Below are 19,626 nucleotides of genomic sequence, written 5' to 3'. Positions count from 1 at the left end.
TATGATGAATCTGATATTGAAATGTTTTTGTACTTTTTACATGCCTGAGAAGCAGAGATATAACTCATACATCTTTTTGATTTGTGTGATATCCAGTGTGACTCTAATTTTTGACTGTATTGAAGAGAAAAGAACATAAAGGTAAAAGGCAGTTTTTTTCTTATAAAGAAATCATATACATATTTTGACTGCCAGGTTAAAAAAGAGGCAAATCTGTTTTATTTTCTTGACATTTCCTTATAATTATCTTCACTTACATAGTCAGCTGGAAAGCTGAAAGAACTATCATTTGTTTTTGGGTTTTTTTTTGATAAAACATGACTCAAAATCGCTACAGTTCTAAAGCATATCATAGCTTCTGTTTCATTCATGATGCCTTCAATATTTGATATTTTATTGTACTTTGATTCTTTAAATATTGTTAACTCTTTTTTAGTTGTAAGAACATATCAGTCCTGAGCTGTTGACAGTTTCTTAACAATCCAAATGAGTTTATATTTGTTACCCGAAATGCAGGAGAACAGTCCCAAATATACTTTATATTTGTTATAGGAGTAGATAGTTTACTGGATACATGAGGACTTCTAAAAATGAAGCTATGGTATGACAAGACATAGATGGTTAAGAAAGCCAGATTTTCTTTGTTACCTTGGAATCACTTCTCATTCATTTAAGATGTTTATTAGTGTAATATTCATCCTCAGGGCCACTTTATTTTAGGCCATCTTTTTGGGGATGGGTATTTCAAATGAGCCAGCCCAGCCTTTCATTATGCCGATAGGGAATGCAGTCCCCAGAAGCTAATGATGTCTGTTTCTAACCCATTTATAGTAAAGGATTACTACCGTTATTGATAGTGTTTAATACCAATGCTGTGCTATTAAAATTGTCCAGTCTTGGTGCAAGGTTCTTTATAGCTGCTCTCAATCTTTTTTCTGCTGGTACATCTGGAAGACTAATTTCTACTAGGATTCCAGGCGAATTAAATGATAGTGGAAAAGCATTTTCCATCATTACTGTTGGAGCAGGAACAGTAAATCACCACAGGTACAAATTGAGAACTCTGTCTTAATATCATTGGACTGAAGAAGGCACGTAGAAAATCCTTATCAGTCAAAGCCCAGGATTTAATGAGTGTATACATCAGTTTCTTCAGAGTAGTGCCCAGGAGAAGTTGCTGAAAGCAGGCATCTCTGCAACTTGAATCATTTATAGTTTAATATAAAGAAGGAAGAGAGCAGGAGACATATTCCTCCTAAATCTAAGTAGGAAAATGTATGTGTGCATGCTCAGTGTCTCAGTCATGTCATACTCTTTGTGACCCCATGGACTGTAGCCCACCAGGCTTCTCTGTCCATGGAATTTTCCAGGCAAGAATACTGGAATGGCTTGCCATTTCCTCCTCTGGGGGATCTTCCCAACCCAGGAATGCACCTGCATCTTCTGCATTACCACTGAGCCACCTGGGAAGCCCATGGGAAAATGTATACACTTTATGAAACAAACTATTGAGATGCATTCTATAGAAAGATCAGCCCATAACTTTAATTCTGTTCCAATTAATAAATCTTCAGCAACCAGGAATGGAAAGCAATGACTAAATCTTCAGCAACCAAGAATGCGAATGTGACTGGCATTGTTTAATTTTGTTGCAGATACCTTGGAGATCAGATTGTCTGTCTGGAAATGAACCACAATGTATCAATAAAGAAAATGTTGGGGAAACTGAGCAGAAGGTTTTGGTAGCCAGTGGAGTCTGTCCTCTGCATAGCTGAGGAATAATGGAGACAGAGTGGTCAACTCTATGAGTCATGGTTGAGTGGTCAGAAAAGATGAGAACAGAGATGAGGCCTTGGATTGACTCTCAAACAGGTCACCGTTACTCTGATCACTTCTGATTTTAGACCCTCTTCATTTCAACCTGAATACTATTGATCAGTGTGGGTGTTATAGGTTTTCCAATTCCAACAGAGTTTTAAAGTACATTTGGATGACTTCCCAGGATGAGGCCAGAGAGCCAATGACTATTGACTGTTTCTTCTACAGTTTCTAGACTATTTCCTCATCACCTCTATAAATATGCTGCTCCCTTCATTTTTCACCATTGCCCTTACAATCCATATGAAAGTAATTACTATTCTACCCTATCAATAGTCTGACATTTTAATAAGTATTTCTCTTCTATTAAAAGCACATATGCCTATCTTTTTTATTCCCTACAATATGAATGAAAAGGAAGTGGGACTAGTAAAGCAACAATAGGAGAAAGGAAGAAACCTTGACATTTACTGGGGACATATTGAGGGGAGAATAGAGAATAAATTACAGAATATAGGGTTGGTTACAGGATATGACGTCATTTATGAATGATTCAGTATTGGTTTAGTTGCTGTTCCGTTGCTTAGTTGTGTCCGACTCTTTGCAACCCCACTGACTGCAACACATCAGGCTTCCTTGTCCTTCACCATCTCCTAGAGATTGCTCAAAGTCATTCCATCAAGTCGGTGATGCTGTCCAATCATCTCATCCTCTGCATCCCCTTCTCCTTCTGCCTTCAATCTTTCCCAGCATCAGGGTTTTTTCTTACAAGTAGGCTCTTTGTGTCAGGTGGCCAATCTTTTGGAGCTTCAGCTTCATCATAAGTCCTTCCAATGAATATTCAGGGTTGAGTACCTTTAGAATTGACTGGTTTAGCAATTATGTAGAACCTAGTCAAACAAAAGATGTTTTCAGGGAGGAGTATTTTGTATGGAAATTGTTGAGAATTACCCTTGCATGATAGTAATAATAATAATAATAAAAGACTTTAAGTTTTATTGTTGTTTTCAATTTGTCTGCAATGCACCTACCTTATTATCTACATGGGGACAGATAGCTCTCACTGTGTCCCACTTTGTAGGCTGTGTTCTGGGGCCATAGGAGTTGCCACAGTAATATACTTACTGGCTCGCATGGAAGAAGAAACCATATTTAAAGCAAGTTCAACTGCATTTTAATTCAGACCTTTAAGAAATGTTTCCTTAAGTGATACCAGTTGGTTAATTAATAGTTGTGAAGAGTTGCTTTGCTTTTCTGTTGGGGGCTATATGTGATAGCATTACTCTTATCCTCTGTCACCACCACCCCCTCCCACACACACACACCCACCATGCACACTGCCATACCTTTTCCTGGAGCACCCTTCCTCAGTCTGGCATTCAGACTGCCTGAGTGCAGCTCTTTACATGGGCATAAAGAGTGCAGTGTTTGCTACCATTTAAAACCAGCTTGTTCCACTATGATCACAAGAAATAAAATGCAAGTAAAGGGCATTAGAAAGAGGCTTTTATATTTGAAGATCACACTTTGTATTTTAGTAGGTTCTTGGCTCAGGTTAAACTGGAGTTCAACTTCTAGTTTATACATGTAAATCTAAGTTTGTGTCCTCATTTGTTAAGTTTATGGATGACTGAAGTCTCCACCTCCTAAAACTGTAGAAATTCCCAAATACTCTTGATCTTTTCTGCTCTCATGCTTTTATGCTTGATGTGGGTACTTTAGACCATGTCTTTTTATTCTCACATTGGATAAGAAAGAAGAAGAAAGAGAAGAGAAGGAAAGGGGAAGGATAGACAGAGACAAGAGAGAGGAGGTAAAACTGCTCATGGAGATAATTTACCTGATAGACATCCCTTACCACTTGTAATGTTAAGAACACATCTTTTATATTCCTGTTGTCCCTAGTTCCTACACGTGGAGATAGAGATTACGTAGTCTTACATCTTCCTTGTGTCCCTGTCTCGTTCCAGTGTTGATTTTTTTAGGATATTTCCCCATCATTTCATACACTTTAATTAAGGAGTAACATTAAGTCTTTATCCTGTCCCACACATAGAAGTTTTATTTTTTGAACATGACCTTTCAGTATTAACTTTTATTCCAAGCTGTCATCAAGACATTTCTTTTTAGTAAATCACTTCACCTCCTAAAAGCCATTCTGAGTAAAAAAAAAAAAAAAAGATTTACAACTTAATGTATGTGTAGAACCTTAATCAGGACAAATGAAAAAGAAACATTAATAGACTGCAGTGTACCATATTCCAATCTCTAAATTGATTAAGCTCCATTCCAAAAACAGTAAATATTTTTGCTTTATAGCAATATAGCAAGTATAGCAAGCCTGGTCAATGTCATTCTGATTTGAGACTGTTAGAAAGTAATAAAATTTCTTAGGAATAAACTTTCCAGTCCAGACTTTAAACTCTTATCATGAATGAATAAGCATTTTTCAACCAAATTTTTGGCATGGGCTAAGGAATTATATAAATATTAATATAATTAAGTTCAGATACTCAGAGACAATCCAGTTTGATAGTGTAATATAGCAGAAGACAAGCTCACAAGAGCCAAGATGTGATCTCAGTATAATCTTAAGATTAGCATTTTATCTAACATGGAGCTTCACAATTTATTGGTTTAGAAAAAATCTGGAAGCCTTTAGATAGTGATTATGGATAATAAAAGATAAACATATTATACTAATTTGAATAACTCTGGGGGGAAAAAAAGAATGAGCTGTTTCTTAAAAAAGCACCTGATTCAATCAAAGAATGACATTAGACTGTTAGACTTTCCTGAGGCTAGAGGCTTCCCAGATGGCTCAGTGGTCAAGAACCCACCTGCCAATGCAGGAGACACAGGAGACGTGGGTTCAGTCCCTGGGTGGGGAAGATCCTCTGGAGGAGGAAATGGCAACCCACTCCACTATTCTTGCCTGGAAAATTCCATGGACAGACAAGCCTGGTGGGCTACAGTCCACGGGGTCACAAAGAGTTGGACATGACTGAGCGTGCATGCACTAGGAGGCTAGAAGATGAAGTCTCCTTATGAAGAGGAAAAGTTAAAATTTTACATAACCTCCTGCTCATTCTGCCTCTGTAACTCAGCTTGCTCCTTGCAGTCTGTCATGTAGGTCACATACTCTTGGAAAGTGGGGACTTAACAATACTAGAAACTGGAGCTTATCTCTCTCACCCTTGTTCTGCTCTTTGCAGTTGCCCAGCCCCGGAAAACCTGCTTAATCTGCCTGTCTTTGTAAAGGTCAGGCATCCCCCTCCCTATCTTGACTGCTGTTTCTGCGTGCACAAAGCCTCTTAGTTTAAACCAGCCTGTTAGCAGCTAGCGTTGCCCACTATAGTAGGTCTATAAAAACTCTGTAACCCCTCTGTTCGGGGCTCAGAGCTTGGAGTATTAAGTCCTCTGGGCAGGCGGGTGCAATAAACTTGAGTTCTCCAATTCTCCAAGTGTGGTTTCTGAGTGTGGTGCTTGGTTTCTTGATTACTGGCTTCTGCAACACTTTAATTACTCCAAGGAGGGATGCATGCATTTGAAATTACTTATTAAGCCTGTACGTGCTGTGCTGTGCTTAGTCACTCCGTCATGTCTAACTCTTTGTGACCCCATGGAGTGGGGATCTTCCCAACCCAGGGATTGAACCCACGTCTCCTGCATTGCAGGTGGATTCTTTACCATTTGAACCACCAGAGAAGCCCAAGAATACTGGAGTGGGTAGCCTAACCCTTCTCCAGGGGATCTTCTTGACCCAGGGTCTTCTATATTGCAAGCAGATTCTTTAACAGCTTAGCTGCCAGGGAACCCATTAAGCCTCTAAAGCTAGTACTATAAAATCTCTGTTACTGTCTCAATATTTGGGGCACTTGTTAAATTTTATTAAAGCCTTCTCTGGAGTTAAACATAAGGATTACAGGGAGTTTTAACACTGGTAGCTAGATCAGGTAGAGTTTTATAATCTTTTTCAGTTTAAAGAGTGAGCTGAATAAGACTTTCTCTCTTGTTGCCTATTTACATGATTTCAAACAACAGAAAGACTTTCACAAAGAAAAGTTTTTAGCTGGCAACAAACTATATTTTTCTCCTCAGACTTTAATATGGTTTTTAATAAACATAACACTGAGGATCCAAATTAACATCTGTTCATTGTAACAAGATAATTATGAAATATGTTATCATAATAGCATTTTTGAATATTATTAATCATGTTTATTATTTTACAAACATGAATTATTTGACGTAACTGCTAATGTTGGGTTCATCCTGTCATGCTTATATTTTGCTTTTAGCACTGTTATTTCCTAAAATACATATTTCTCAAGAGAATTTTTCAGTCAGTGGAAAAAATTAAGAAATGATCATGTGTGAACTATCCTGGCATTTCAGTTTAAAAGATTTTTTTTTTTGAGTTCAGGACAGTTTTGACTCTTTTTCCTTAAAATCTTCATCTTTATCCCACATGGTTCAGTGGCTAAACTGAGAGGCCCATTTTCAACCTTTTATGAGATTTCTAATTCATATTCCAAACCTCTGCACTCTTTCAATCATGAAAAATTCATTGAAGTTTTACAATGCTAACATTGAAAATGTCTTAGTTGTTTTCTCATAGAAAATATTTATGTAGCAGTCTGTTAATATACATATGACAAATATATACACATGCTTTTTTTTTTCTATAAATTGCTACTATAAGAGTAAGTTTTTAAATTCAAATGGATGGCTAGCACCCTTTCAACATACTTATTTTTTACCTGTATAATGGCATAGTGGAGAAAATATGAATTATATATGCCATATGGAAGGAATGTCACCTTCTGAATATTTATGAGTATTTGATGTTTTAAAAATTGGGAAGTATTTCTTTTTAGGACAGAAGCCATTGAAGAAATGAACTGTCATATAACATTCAGAATTCTTTAGGCAGATTTGTGTTTTGTCTATTATGCTTCCATTTCCCAATTTTGTTGTTAGCTTTCTAACTCTTCAAGTAAAATAAGAGATTTGTGGTTCTTCATATATGATGTGACTCAATGAAGAGGGATAATCTTCTCTATAAGAACAATTTACTCTCCCATTTCAGAAATATCAACAGCTCTGGCCCTACTAAATGATTACAGTGAGTAAAGGAATTTGAGTTTTTATATTTGAAGAATTTTTGATTTTCTGTCTTGGTGGTACTGCAGGAAAAACTAGATTTCCATAGTTCCAGTAACCTGTGCCTAGTTGAGAGCAGAGACCATGCTTGTCTCACTCACCATTTCATCCCCTGTGCTTGATGCATGCTTGACATGAAAATGGATCTGTTGAATTAAAGTATGAATTAAAATACATAATGGTGTGTAACCTGTGTTACCATGAATGCAATTTATATGCACACACTCCACATATGTATGTGAGCTTATGATAACACAAATTCTTCAAGAATTTGTAAAGTATTAATTTCATATACTAATTATCTAAAACATTATCCTATATAGAGTATCATTTTTTAAAGAATGAAGGTAGATGGGAATACTCTTTATTCTACACATATTTTAAGAATCTGATGATTCAAGCTTCCTCAAGTTCATAAAGAGCTTCATTTTGAATTGTCACTGTGCATTACTTTAGACAGGAATATGGGATGGGAAAGTTTATGCTGATCCTATAATATATTCTAGAAGGAGCTATAATTTCTTTTTAGTTTGACTTATTTGTTCATTTGTGTTTCTGGAAAACTTTGTGGGAAATAATGTTCTTGTTACTTTTTGTAAGGTTTCTTTTGAAGCTTATGGAGAGTCACTCTGTGTATATTTATTATATTCAACTGTATTATCCTTCCAATATTTGATAGATATTTACAAAAAGCATCAATTACTTATGGCTCAGCCTAACATATGTCCATGTGGTAATACAATGGGTGTTTATCAGTGGACAGTCAGTGTGTGTCTTTTTACTGCATACTGACAACAACCCCCATGAAGTATAGCTAATTATATTACCTTTATTTGATAGAGGAATTAACATACTCAGTGAACTGTGGCATTGGGAGTTGAACATTAGAAGTTGTAATCTGAACATGTACACTCAAATATTATTTTGTTCTATCTCCCACAACAAAACTATTATTCACAAATTAATTATCTGATATACTCAGTATATTCCTTTCATGATTGATTACTATTCATTAAGTTGAATATTCTTTCTAGAGGATTAGAATTCTATGTAAATATTGATTGAGGGTGAAATCCAAATGAAGGGCTTTGAAGTGCCTTTACTTCTTCTGACAAGCAATAATGGTTATAATAAATTAAAATTTTAATCAATAGTATGTGTATATACTTGTATAACTTGCTGTTATTCTTTATGGATTTTAACCTCAATTTAGCTCCAAAGTTTGTGCCTACAAACTTTATAATTATAAGTCTACAGACTTTATAATTTAATATAGGTACTGTGATGAGGCTTGACAAACACCCTAATATGAAGTAAATAAGAAAATTTGACACTGACTTTTGGAAGTCCTAATAATTGGTTAAGATTTTATATTGGTTAAATAATAAAGGGACCAAATACTGAAGGTTGGTCACATCCAGGGAATTGAAGCTTGAGTAAGTTTCAATTCTGAACTTAAACAGTAAAAAGGAGTTGCTCCTCTTCATTATTTTCTAATAAAAATAATAATAATAATATTTATTTAGTGCTTAAAATGTTCTAGATACTTTTTCAGTTGTTTAGTCTCCATGATAACCCTTTGAGATAGAAACTGGTATTATCCCAGTTTTGTTTCTTAGGGGTTTATATTTTTTATTTTTAAATTGACAACATAGCCGATTTACTGTATTGTGTTAATTTCAGGTTTGTACAGCACAGTGATTTATTTATATATATATTTTCCAGATTATTTTCCCTTATATAAATTGTTAGAAAATATTGAGTATGATTCCCTGTGCTGTACAGTAGGTCCTTGTGGGTTTTCTCTTTTATATAGTGGTGTGAATATATTAAACCCATCCATATAAGCTATTTGCAACAATTAGTTTGTTTTCTATGTCTGTGGATCTAGTTCTGTTTGGTAAATAAATTCATTTTTTTTTTTCAGATTCCACATATAAGGAATATCATATGATATTTGTCTTTCTGTCTGGTTTACCTCATTTAGAGTATGATAATCTCTAGGCCGACTCATGTTGCAGCAAATAGCATAATTTCCTTCTTTTATGCCCAGGTATAGGATTGCAGGATCATATGGTAACTCTATTTTTAGTGTTTAAAAGAAACTCTATACTATTCTCCATACAGGCTATACCAGTTTCCATTCCCACCAACAGTGTAGGAGGGTTCCGTGTTCTCTACACTCTCTCCAGAATTCATTATTTGTTGACATTTTAATGATGACGTTTTGACTGGAGTGAGGTGATACTTCATTGTAGTTTTGATTTGATATTATCCCAGTTTTATAGATGAGAAAATATAGGCAAAAGCAGGTAAGTGACTGCTCTGAATTGTTGTTTTGGGGGCACAGTCAGTTGTGGCAATTACTTGGAAACAGTGGGAGAGATTGGAGACTGTTTCTTGAAAGAAAAAAAAATTGTCAATTGATATCACACTATCAGAGACACAGGGAGCTTTCCCCAGAATGGCGTCAGTTTCTACTAAGGAAATGAGTGAGACTGCATTTGGATATTGTAAGCAAGTGTGCTGATGGATAGATGATTTTACTTCCTGTCTTGGTAGCAGATTCAATTTCCTATGACATTTGAAGGCCATTGATCAGGGATGCGTTTTAAGGCATTGGTAATCTTAATGTCTGTGTATTAGTCACTCAGTTGTATCTGACTCATGTTGACCCCACTGACTGTAGCCCACCACGGTCCTCTGTCCATGGAATTCTCCAGGCAAGAATACTGGAGTGAATTGCCATTTCCATCTCCAGGGGATCTTCCTGACCCACGGGATTGAACCCCAGTCTCCTGCATTGCAGGCAGATTCTTTACCATCAGAGCTGTCAGGGAAGCCCAGTAGTCTTAATAGCACTTTTCAATATTTGTAAGCCATTTGCCCCAAACTGAGCATTGCCTTTCTTTCTCATCCCTTTCCTTTTTCTTTCCTTCTAGTTTTACTACTCTTTCTTTCTAATATCAGAGTAAAATAAAATAATAAATTGTATATTAATCCATCTGTAGTCAGTAAGGATTGTTTGTTATTGCTTATTTGTTAAGCTGTGTCCAACTGTTTTGTGTCCCCATGGACTGTAACGCACCAGGCTCCTCTGTCCATGGAATTCTCCAGGCAAGAATACTGGAGTGGGTTGCCATTTCCTTCTCCAGGGAACTTCACAACCCACGTCTCCTGCGTTGGCAGGTCGAGTCTTTACTACTGAGCCACTAGGGAAGCAGACAGTAAGGATACGCAGTGTGTATACCTGGGCTTAAAGGCTTGGAGCTATATCAAAACAAGAAGTAGCCAAGTTTAGGGTCCAAAACATCAGTGCATTCACACAGAGGCAACTCCATTGATATTAATTTGAGGCCATGACAACACTGGCATTCCGTTATTCTCTTTGAAAGAATCTAGATATGCAAACATGATTCATGAATCTATATTCTTTGAAAAATAAAACAACTTCAACTTCTCATCTACTTAGATTTTCAATGTATAAGTTCATGTTTGATATAGGGAAAGAAGCAGATTTTCATGTTACTTGTTATGCCTAAAATGTGACAAAATAAAGATTATCAAAATATGGGCCTAAAGAAAAAGTACCAGGCTCTTTCTATTGCTGCAGTGGCAGAAGAAAGAGAATGTCAGGGTAAAATTTAGAATTGTTATGGACAGAGTGAAAACAATTATACAAAATCTCCTATAGCTAGCAGCCTTTTACCCAAAACCGATCTCTTGTTATGGTAATTGAATGAATTTCATTTTAACAGCTATTCTACTTTGCTGAAGTTTTCATACAAACTAAGCTATAAGGAAGTCTTGCTTTGAAGTTTGAAAGACACCCTAGAGAATATTGAATATTAATTTTTGAACAAGCTGTTACACTTTAAATTGAGAATAAAGTACCAGACCATGTTTCATCATTCTACTTGTGTACATCCCTTATCTCACTTTCTTAAAATGTTTTAAAAACCCAAGAGGGGAAAGTGTAATGATTATAGAAATCATTTTCTTGTAGAGCTTTATCAGTTGTTTTTATCACTGTAAGACATTGACAAAAATGGTGATTCAAATAAAATTTAATGCACACTTCCTAGACGTTTTCTCATTAAAAGCAAAATAAAATCACTCCGTAACATTAATGTAAAGAATGAATACCTTTTTTACCCTAAGGCACAAGTGACTTGGGCCTCCCTGGTAGCTCAGCTGGTAAAGAATCCACCTGCAATGCAGGAGACCCCAGTTCGATTCCTGGGTTGGGATGAGCCCTTGGAGAAGGGATAAGCTGAAAGAAAGTGAAGTCGCTCAGTCGTGTCCGACTCTTAGCAACTCCATGGACTGTAGCCTACCAGGCTCCTCTGTCTATGGGATTTTCCAGGCAATAGTACTGGAGTGGATTGCCATTTCCTTCTCCAGGAGATCTTCCCGACACAGGGATCGAACCCAGGTCTCCCGCATTGTAGACAGACGCTCCCTTGTGGCTCAGACAGTAAAGAATCTGCCTGCAATGCAGGAGACTTGGGTTCGATCCCTGGGTTGGGAAATTCCCCTGGAGGAAGGCATAGAAACCCACTCCAATATTCTTGCCTGGAGAATCGCCATGGACAGAAGAACCTGGAGGGCTACAGTCCATGGAGTCGCAAAGAGTCGGACACAACCGAGCGACTAAGCGCAGCACACAAGTGACTTACTGTAAGATACATTTGCCCTTACGTAAGCAATGTCTTTATATAATAAATGTGAATTCTATCTCTTATAGGTTTTTCAGAGATACTATTCTTGCAGTTATTCCCTCTCTCTTCTTTATCATCAGTTATCCCTCCTCTTCTCTTCTAAATTGTTGGTAGATGATTGAATAGATAGATATTTTGATCTTATGGTGGTGGTGGTGGTTTAGTTGCTGTCATGTCTGACTCTTGCAACCCTGTGAAATGTAGTCTGTCAGGCTTCTCTGTCCATGGGATTTCTCAGGGTAAAATACTGGAGTGGGCTACCATTTCGTTCTCTAGGGGATCTTCCTGACCCAGGGATTGAACCTGGGTCTCCTGCATCACTGGTGGTCTCCTGCATTGCAGGCAGATTCCTTACTGACTGAGCCACCAGAGAAGTCCTTATCATATATCCCTCTTGAAAGCAATGCTCCATTTGTTCTACTTAAGAGAAAATCTTTGAAATCTGTACTTCCTTGTCTTCCATTCTTTCTTCTTCCACATCACTACACTAAAAGTCTCGTCAAGAACTTGTCAAAGTCAAACCCAGTGGACACTTGTGCATGACTTATTCTTTCAGAAGCATTTGAAAGAGCTGTTCACTTTTGTTTTTTCTTTAAGTACTTTCTCCCCTTGGTTTCTAGGACACTGTACTCTCTCAGCCTTTCTATCTCAATATAAGCCAGTCTGTTACTGGCTTATGGTCCAATGTCAAGATTTTTTCAGGTGCTTTTGGGCTCTAGGATTCAGTTCTGAGACCTCTTCTCTTCTCTATTTATACAAGTTTCTTTGGGGATCTCATCCATTCTCTTGTTTTTTTTTTTTTTTTTTAATTTTATTTACTTATTTTAATTAGAGGCTAATTACTTTATAATATTGTATTGGTTTAACATCTGTACTTTCAGATGACTTAATTTTGATTTAGAGAACCAAATTTGCTACTGAAATCTAGACTTATATGTTTAGCTTTCTGGCATTTTTCTGGATATCTCATAGACATTTCAAATTTAACATCTGATGTTTCTTTTCAAACCTCCTTCTTCTCCAGTATTCCCGGATTCCATGAAGACCACCATTAGTTCACCAATTACTCAGGTCACAAATCCTGGCACCTTCCTAGAGTCCTCTAGCTTCTTTCTCTTCTATCTCCTGTATAAACCAGTAGAAATTCTACTAGTTGTACCTTCAAATGGGAACCCAAATCTTACCACTTCTAATCCTCAGCACCAAGAACCTGGTCTAAACGTGTTAACTCTTTCATGGTTTAATTCAATAAGGTCTAATTGGTCTCTCTGCTTCCAGTCTTACTTCACTGAAGTCTATTCATCACAATGCAACAAAAGTAATCCTTTGTAAGACAAAATACATATCAAGTTACTCACCTTTTCTTGACCTTCTAAGTCCTTGGCCTGTATGTCATGTCCTATGATTTCCAGCCTCTTCTCAGTAGCTCTCAAACTCATTTCCCTCACTCTTCTCCTTACTCATTTAGCTCCTGCTACACTGGTCTTTCTGTTCTTTGAAAATTCTAAACATGATGACAGGAACCCCAAGACTTTTTGCTCTTAGCACCTCAAAGGGCATTCCCTGGCCACCCTATCTTGAGCATCACCTTTCCTCACTCTTTCCCCTTAACTTGCTTTATTTTTTTGCAAGTGATTGTGAATCCCTGACATTATGGTTTTTATAACTTCGTTTAGGATTTTGTTGTTGTCAGTCTTCGTGCTTGGAAGGTGAGTTGCATGAAGGTAAACATGTTTTCTGTTTTGCTCAAACCTGAACCTCTAGTGCCTCGAACATAATAGGTGCTCAGATCACATGTGCTGAGTAAATTATTGTTATCACTTGCATGTTCCCCCTGCTCTCCAATCTCAACATATTTTCTAATTTTATTCTACTTACTTTTCTACTAATTTCAATTGTTTAATAATTGTTTTTACATTTTAATGTAAAATACTTACTTTTCACTTGATGGTATCTCCATTTTTATGCAACCAGGTTAGCTTTTTCAGATTTTCAGACACTAGTAATGCATTCTGTTTCTTTTTGGGCTGACTTCCTAACAACTGAATAACTTGTGGAAAGCTGAAGTATATATAGAAATTGAATCTTCCTGTCAAACTTATGCCTAAGATACGGTATTGAGCCTTCCTGTCAAATTTATACCTAAAATATGGAATTGAGCATATGATCAAATGTTAAAAATATTTGATTTACAACATTTGGGATAAATATTTAAGAACTTTAGGTGGGGTAGGGAGGTGAGAGAAATCGTGAAAAAATATACCTCAAAGAACAGACATAAGGAACAATTTGCCTTTAGATTTTTTTGCTCCTATTAAAATATTCTAGCATTAATGCCTTCAAACATTTCACAAAAGTGGTGATAAAATTCAGGCAGCTCCTATGGGGGTGGGGAGGGGAAACATGTTTAGAGAGAGAGGTGGATATAGAAGTATGTTCAGTTTTTTTTCTTTACTCTGAACTTGTTTTAGAAAGAACTATTTGACCAAACAATTATAAGAAACAGGGAGAGGTTACCAAGAAAAATACATTTCCATCTCAAGAGGTTTTGGGGAATAAAGTAGACTGTTACTTTTCGGGATGGGTTAGGTGCTTGAATGTAGGAGGATGAATTAAATAAATCTTAACAATTACTTCCTGCTCTATTGAATCTTTGTTTCTATAATGATATGGCCTTTTCTACTTGAAAAGGAACTAGAAGCTTTGTTTGGCAGATTCAAAATGTTAGTGTGACATGACTTTTTAAATTTTAATTTATTTTTAATTGAGGTATAATTGACATACAGTATTATATTAGTTTCAGGTGTTCAACATAATGATATTTATATACAGTGTGACATGTTTACACTTCATTCATAATAGGGACCTGCTGATGATATTTGAGAGATACATAATTTCGAGGTGCAGAAAAGAAACATGTAATTACCATCTCTCTACTCAAGCTGCTACATATAGAAATCATGTACTATTACTCTGCAAACAAAAACAGAACCGATAATACTAAATCCAATACTATCCTTTTAAAATGTTATTTACCTTTATTTTTGGCTGTGCTGGGTCTTCACTTCTGCAGGGGTTACTGTCTAGTTACAACGCAAGAGCCTTCTCATTGTGGTGGCTTCCCTTGTGGAGCACAGACTCTAGGGTATGGGCTTCAGGAGTTGGAGCACACAGGCTCAGTAGTCGCAATTCCTGGGCTCTAGAGCACAGGCTCAGTTGCTGTGGCACACAGGCTTAGTTGCTTTGCAGCATGTGGGATCTTCCTGGATCAGGGACTGAACCTGTGTCTGCTGCATTGGCAAGCGGATTCTCTACCACTGAGCCAACAGGAAAGCCCCCATTACTATTCTTTTTAAAAAACAAACACCAAAGTTCCTGGAGGCACTATTCTAAATACAGTACAGAGTCTTTAGCTAAAAACTTAAGTGCTATTGGTATTTGGGAGTTTTGAAAAGGCTGCTTTATCTTCCCCCAGAAGTTTTCTAACTCAGTTTATTAATTATGGAAACCACATATTTAGAAATATTAGAAATATATTGGCTCCAAATGGTACAAAAATAGTTAATGTTTGTGAGTGCTATGTGTCAGGTATCTCACACCAGTTTTCCATTGCAGGTATCATTATTTTTACCATGTTACATGTGAGGAAACTGAGATACCAGGAGGTTAAGAACTTTTCCAAGATCACACAGTTTGTAAGTTGTTGTATCCAAGTACTGTAGCTAGAGAGCCACACTTTAGAACACTTGACTCATACGTTAATTATCAAAGACCATCCTCATAATCATTTTAGGTTTAAGGCAGTGGAGCCAGTATGAAAATTGAGTGAGATATTATCCAGGGAAATGTTTTAAATATCCTCTTTGAGTTTTTAGGAAAGGGGTCTTATTCAGGTTACTTGAAGTTTAGAATATTTTGCCGTAAAGGCATATGTGACATTAAGGGAGTGAAATTAGCTTAGTTTGCAAATATATGGCTTAACCACACAACCAAAAATTATGGACACTCACAAATACTCCAGTTGGGCTTTGGAAAGAGGAAACACAGTTCAGTTTTGGATTTTACCTCTTCTCTACCAATATTCATAAATTTATGAATCTCTTCCCTAGGACTTTTATTGAGATATAATTTACATATCATAAAATACACCCATTTAAGGAATACAGTTTTATATATTTGTAAGTATATGGAAAGAACTAACCAACCATCAGCATAATCTATGTTTAGAATATTTTTATCACTCCTGAAATAACCCCTATACCTATTAGTACTCACTTCTTACCCTCCTCTCTCTCAGCACTGCTTAACTACTAGTGTATTTTATATCTCTATAGATTTGCCTATTCTGGACATTTCATATCAGTGCATTTATACAATAGATGGTCTTTTATGAAGGTTCTTCTGCTTAGCATAATGTTTTCAAGTTCTATCCATGTTGTAGCATGTATCAGTACTTCATTGCTTTTTATAGCAGAGTAACATTTCAGTGTATAAATATACAGATTTTGTTTAAACATTGATTTTATGGACACTTAGCCTGTTTACACTCGGCAACATAGTAATGCTGCTGTGAACATGTATGTACATGTTTTTGGTGAACGTGTTTTCATCTCACTTGCATATATACCTGGGAATGGAATTGTGGATCATATGGTAAATCTGTGTTTAGCAATTTAGTAAACACCAAGCTGTTTTTCAAAGTGATCAGGAATGAATTCTCACTAGGGATGAACGACTGTCCCACTTCTTGTGCAACCTTGTTAACACATATTATAGTCTGACTTTTGACTAAAGCTATCTTAGTGGATGTGAAGTGGTATTTCATTGTCATTTTAATTTGCATTTTACATTTCCTTGATGGCTTACTGGTAAAGAATCCACCTGCCAATGCAGGAGATGTGGATTTGACTCCTGGGTTAGGAAGATCCCCTGGAAAAGAAAATGGCAACCCACTCCAGTATTCTTGCCTGGAGGATCCCTTGGACAGAGGAGCCTGGTGGGCTACAGTACTTGGGGTTGCAAAACAGTTAAACAATAATGACTAATGATGTTGAGCATCTTTCCCATGTGCCAATTGATCATTTGTTTTGCAGAAATGTCTATTCAGATCCTTCACTCATTTTTAATTGGGTTACTTGCCTTTTTACTATATAAATCATTATATATTGGATACAAGTGCATTTCAGACACAAGATTTGCAAATATTTGTTTCCCATTCTGCAAGTGTGCTCTCTTCCAATGTGACAGCATGTCCTTCTTTTTCATCTACTGCTCTAAGTGCCCCCTCCTAAGACTCTCCTCCTTGTATCTGTTGATTTCTGCTTACTCCAGATTAATAACCTTTTTTTTGTTGTTGTTCATGTCCCTCTGCCTCAGAGTCACTGCTTGCTTGTCTTTTTCTACATGTTCTCAATTTCTAATTTTAGTTTCTTGATCTCAAATTTACAAATCCCTTGAGAGAGTTTCTAAGATTTGCTGTCTCTGATCTAGGGGCCCCTTTCTGGTTCAGTCCCCTGTCACTGAGGTGGTTTGTTGGCTTATGTGGATGAACTGGCCTAGCACGGTTCCTTGAACAAAAGCTGGGTTGGTTGGTTTTCTTGAGGAAAGGTCGTGTGCCATGTAGACTCCTAATGCTTCACTGAATGCACTTCAGTTATGAATGATAGAGGCAGAATGCTGGACATCACTACTTTATTTCATCATGTAGACAAAGAATTAACAAAAGTTTATGTATTGTCTACTTCTAGTTTCAGAACTCAAACTGAGAAATTTATGTCAAACTAAATTACATAAGGTAGTGGTCTTTGCTTGATTCTGTTATGTTTTATTAATAATTCAAGGCTTGTTTGCATTAATATTTAGCATGTAGTGTTGTTGTTATTCAGTCACCCAGTCCGACTCTTCATGACCCCATGGACTACAGCATGCCAGGCTTCCCTGTCCCTCACGATCTCCTGGAGTTTACCCAAGTTCATGTCCATTGCATCATTGATGCCATCCAACCATCTCATCCTCTGTTGCCCTCTACTCCTTCTGCCTTCAATCTTTCCTAGCATCATGGTCTTTTCCAATGAGTCGGCTCTTCGCATCAGGTGGCCAACGTATTGAAGCTTCAGCATCAGTCCTTCCAACTTGCTTTAATATAGATGATATATACTGTGATACAGATGATGTACAATGATAATATGTCTATAAGTAAGCAGATTTCATACATATATACGCATATGAAATATATTTATATACAACTACATATATATATGAATTTAGTAAATCTTCATCGTTTTAAGTTCCAATTCAAATCTTTTTATATCGACTAGTCCAGATATTCCCTTAAACTTAAAACCTTTAAATGAATCAAAAAGATATCATAGCATTGATATATTTGTATCCATGAATCATAAATTACCTTTCTTCTAAGAATTCGATTTACTTGAGGGCAAAGATTTTTAACTCATTTTTGTTAGTAAGTTAACCTCCTTCACCTTCTTAAAACAGCACTTTGTATCCAATAGGCAACTCAAAGTTTATTACATTTAACTAAAAGAAGTAGTGAACTACAAGGAATTAGGAAGGCACAATTTAGGAAAGTGTCTTTCTTCCTATTGAAGGTGAGTTTACCCATGGCTATCAATAGCCTTTCTAGATACTTGGATCTTTAAAAACTGGGTATTCAGGTCAACGGATCAAAACCTTTATACCTTGACAGTGGAATCCTTTTTTTTAGGTAAAGATAAAGAGGAAAAGTATAGGCCTTGTCCAGTACGACTGTCTTTTAAAACCTGGATTATGGTCGCGTTGCATCCTCATCTTCTACTCTCTAAGCACATAGCTACTGGTACTGATGACGTCAGTGTGCCTAGTAAGGAGAAGTAGTACAAAAGGGTTTAGGGAATTGAAGACATCTAACTAGAAGTGGCCAAAGTATCAGCGACTGAACTGAACTAGAAGTGGCTGTGGCTAAAAGTGTGGCCTATATTAATATTGTAGTCTCAGTAGGGACATTGGAACAAATAATTAGAAAGGAAAATATTGCCATTGTGTCAGCATTGGGAAAGTATTTTTCCTCTGTGTATTTCAATTAACTATTCAATTAAATATGCATGACCTTGTGACAGTGCTCTAGGGACAGTCCCAGCCTCAGGCTAGGCCTCCAGGCCTTGAGAGAATGTTTCAATGTTTAAATAAGACCTCAAAAAGACCTTTGTTAATATTTTTGATGTATTTATCCAAAGTAACTTTTTAAATCATTTAAATTTTCTAAAATCTTTTAAAATTTCCATAAGTTTTAATCTTCCTTATTATTGATCAAAAGAAATTTCTGGGTCACATTTTAAATTTGCATTTTAACTTTTTATTAGCATTAATATATGCTAAAGTTAATGTAGAAAAAGTGATGATTTTCACAAACTGCATAGCCATCACCCAGACTAAGTAAGAAACATTAACACACCCAAACACACCTCTTCGGATCCCACAGAGACTCTGCTGCCTCCAAGCATAGTAGCCACTATCTACATTTCTATTAATTTTTAAATTGGATGTAAATTGGATGCATTTACTTTTATGTATTGAGCCTCTTTATCAATATTGTTTGTGACATTTTCCATATTATGTCATGTATTTATAAGTGGTTTATTCTCATCACTACATAGTATCCTACTGTGTGAATATATTAGAAATAGTACAAAGATGATGAAGAATAAAAACTGCTTACCATGCCTGTTAAGATGGTGTTTTATTTTTGTGTCTGGGCTGTAGGACATATATATACTCAATGGACACAAGTTTGAACAAACTCCAAGACATAGTGAAGGGCAGGGAAGCCTGTCATGCTGCAGTCCATGGGGTCGCCAAGAGTAAGATACCACTTTGCAACTGAACAGCAATATATATATGCAATCACTGCACTTACAGAGGTTTT

The 19,626-nt window shown here is 36.4% G+C and overlaps 1 protein-coding gene across 1 annotated transcript in view; it reads left to right on the top strand.

The window, feature by feature from the left end:
- The window catches only part of KCTD8 (potassium channel tetramerization domain containing 8), a 262,947-nt gene that overhangs the window by 176,635 nt on the left and 66,686 nt on the right, over positions 1–19,626 (top strand).

Source organism: Bos taurus, chromosome 6, assembly GCF_002263795.3.
Source record: "Bos taurus isolate L1 Dominette 01449 registration number 42190680 breed Hereford chromosome 6, ARS-UCD2.0, whole genome shotgun sequence".
NCBI classification, from domain to species: domain Eukaryota; kingdom Metazoa; phylum Chordata; class Mammalia; order Artiodactyla; family Bovidae; genus Bos; species Bos taurus.
Note: the sequence above shows the minus strand (reverse complement) of the source record. Positions and strands in the feature narration are given on the sequence as shown.